Source organism: Bactrocera neohumeralis, chromosome 6 (assembly GCF_024586455.1).
Source record: "Bactrocera neohumeralis isolate Rockhampton chromosome 6, APGP_CSIRO_Bneo_wtdbg2-racon-allhic-juicebox.fasta_v2, whole genome shotgun sequence".
NCBI classification, from domain to species: domain Eukaryota; kingdom Metazoa; phylum Arthropoda; class Insecta; order Diptera; family Tephritidae; genus Bactrocera; species Bactrocera neohumeralis.
In genome coordinates, this window is record NC_065923.1 from 71,003,010 (window position 1) to 71,006,414 (window position 3,405).

The following is a 3,405-nucleotide window of genomic DNA, read 5'->3' on the forward strand; positions in this document are numbered from 1 at the left end:
CCAAAAACTCACTCTATAGAAGCCTTTAGGATCGAAGACAGGGAGCTTTTGAATATGGTTTACTTCTAATTATTACTTAGGTAATAGATGGTGCCCTGAGCGGGTAACGACTTCCGGTCTTAAACGAAGTATTCTCTGGATAGCCAAAAAACATCCGTTTGAAAGCGAGCTAAAGTCGAGTGAAGTCGGAACATCTCTCCCTAGAGCTGTGCGCTCGGTTTGGGACACGCCACACAAAAAAACACCCCCAATGAAAAGAACATGACTACCTCGGATGAGGGACCTCTCTTTGGATGATGAGCCCTGCGAAAGTGTTAAGGATTACGATTTAATGACATGCACCCGGAATGTCCGGACCCTTAATTGGGAAGGTGCCGCTGCGCAGCTGGTTGATGTTCTTGTAGGTCCTTGCGGCATTTACTACAGTGGCCATATAAAAGAACGCCAATTCGGTTTGCGATTTATTTTGGGAGAGAAACTCCTTGGCCAAGTCGTGACGCGGTGGTTGAACGTTTAGCCACAATCCGCAACAAAGCGAAGTTCTTCAACATATCGCTGATTTACGCCCGCATCCAAGCGGAAGAGAAGAGCCAATATGTATGTAAGACGAATTCTAAATATTGCTTAACAAAAGCATGAGAGGTGTTCCAGTGTCCCTCATGCCTGCTTCCCTACACTTTCTGCTCGTATAGTCATTACTTATGGTCATTCGGCTCACATGTGATGCCAGAAGTAAAATCTAAACTATTAAAACTAAGGACCAAACAAATTTGCACCGGATTAGAATGGATGTGTTAGAGCGGGCATCTATGAACTGAAGTTCTTTATAATATGTTTTTATTTGATTCATGAACGAGAATCTTATGCGCAAAATACAATCTACATTTATCTGAACTAATATAAAAAAGTCACTTTAATTTCTTACTTTAAATACCTTCACTTCGATCGCATTGACTTTATTGAGCCATCCTGTGGTGGAATTCTTACACACTTTAAACAAGAAACCGCAAATAAAAGCTCTGACAAAAAGCGCTCTCTCTCACTAATTTCTATACTATTACTCTAATAACACATACTCTCTCTCATACACAACCAAAACGAGACTGCCAACACAAACGTCAGTGCACTCCACTCACAACAACAAGGACATTCGGTTAGCAGCTGCGTCGACAACGCGCCACCCACACAAGCCGACGCTTGCTGCTCGGACAGGAGTTGCGAATTTTCGCTACAATCGCGCTGGCAGTGTAACGCACACCGTCAACGTAGAAACAGGCAGCACAAAGAAGCGGATTGTGGAAATTCAAATCGTATAAGAATACAGATATTGGATATTAAAACAATAACAACGACAAAAATTAAACAAAGGCATAGCACTTGCACACAAAAAACAAGCTAAGCGACGGAGTTAACGAGTTAAACGACATAAATAGCGATGCATGCGGTGAATGGGAGAAAACAAGGGAAATTCGCTGAAAAGCATAAAGGAAAACAGGATATGATGAATGGGCTGTGGAAACGGCATGTGTGTAGGTATGTGTTGGTGGGTGGATGATGAGCAGAGGAATATGAATAAAAAAGAATGCAGCAACAACAAAGCGAACTATTGGTACAATAATAACAACACACAACAACTGGCAATTAGAATTAGTATTAGTGTTAGTAGCACACACACATACCGATGCATGGATATGTAGGAGTATGTGTAGCAAAAAGGAAACCTAAAAGTTGACTATGGCGAATGAATGTGCACAAGCAAACAACACAACATTCGCGGAAGGAAAGAAAGAGATGGAGAGTGAGAGCCGTACAAAAAAATATAGAGAGAGTGAGGAGTAAAGCAAAATAGGTGGATGCAATGATTTCTAGAAGCGCATACAACCAAAGGCGAAGAAGACGGCAAAGAAGGCGAAAACACACAAACGAAAACAACATAAAAACAACGCGAGAAGCACGAGATGCAGCGCAAGCACAAGCTTGCAGGTTGGAAGAGGTGGCAGCAAGGCCTAACTGGCTGGCTGGCTGGCAATCGGTACATAGGCCTACGAATCAGCGACAAAGACAACAACAACAGCGCCACGACGGCGCAGCAGCAGTAAAATGCAACGACCGCAACACTAACAACAGAAACAACAAGTCCAATTAGAAAACATAAAAAACAAAAAACGGAAAAAGGAAAATATTACTGAAACTACAATATATGTACGAGTATTGTAAGCGACCAAAGGCGAGCGAGGCGAAATCCTAAACACGAAGTGTATTTGAAAGATTGCCAAAAACACGAAGCAAGATGAAAAGGCAAGCAAATAAAAAGCGCAAATGGTAGCAGCGCAAATGCTGTTATAAGGAACAACAACAAAGTTAGAAAATTGCAACAACAACAACAACAATTTAAAAAGTTATGAAAATTGTAAAAACAACAAAAGTTAAGAAAAATTGCAACAACAACAACAACAAATACAAAAAGCTGTGAAAAATTACAAATACAACAAAAACTGCAAAAAGTTGTGAAAATTGCAAAAATAACAAAAAGCAACAAAATGAAAACATAACTGTATATAATGCATGGCGCAGGCAAAACGAAGCTGTGTAACTACTGCTAAAGCAAGTAAATAGCAATGAAAACAAAAAGTAATAAATGGCAAGTTTATATACATAGCATGAATATATATATGTATATGAAGCTTATGTAATGCGCAACAAGACAACAACAGCACGTGCTATGCTTACACTAAACACTCCTGTTACGAAAATTACACATAGCATGTGACTGCAAATATATAGTAAGTCTATAGCAATACATATATAAGATGAAAAATAAAAAAGCTGGCTGAGGAGATAATATTTTCTTACAAAATTTTTCTACAATATACCAAAATTGAACCGAATTTGGAAAATTTGAAATTTCTGAAAAAAACTAAAAAAAATTGGCTGTAACATTTATTATAAAAAAGCTAAAACCTTGATAAAAAATCTAATTTCTTAAGGCAATAAAAATCAGAAATTTTGCTTTTGTTGCAAATTATGTTAAATTTCAATAATTTTTTTTATATTTTCAGCTTGGTGCCAAAGCACAATTTCTATGAAAATTGTAGCAACTGGTGCAGCAATAGCCAAAGACATGATTACAGCTTGCAACAGGCAGTGAAAGTTGTTTTCAGCCTACTCACAACCTTTTCACAGTTTTTCGAGAAATTTTTCATAGTTTTATAACACAAAATTCATTTATTGCTTTGGGTTGTCCTAAACGGCCAAATTAAATTTATTTCGAACATTTTTTCGAATTTTGTTTTTTTTTTGCCATCATGCTCTAGAACTCACTTATCGCATTTCAATTAACACATTGTTCAAATATTTTCTAATATTAATTTAAATAATCATTCCGTAAGCCGAAAAAAAACAAAA

General features: G+C 37.7%; 1 long non-coding RNA gene across 1 annotated transcript; it reads left to right on the plus strand.

The window, feature by feature from the left end:
- Window positions 1-1,257: 1,257 nt before the first annotated feature.
- Window positions 1,258-3,405, plus strand: LOC126762140 (uncharacterized). The gene is made up of 2 exons (XR_007667426.1): window positions 1,258-2,783; window positions 3,060-3,405. It is a non-coding gene; the product is annotated as an uncharacterized LOC126762140 (long non-coding RNA).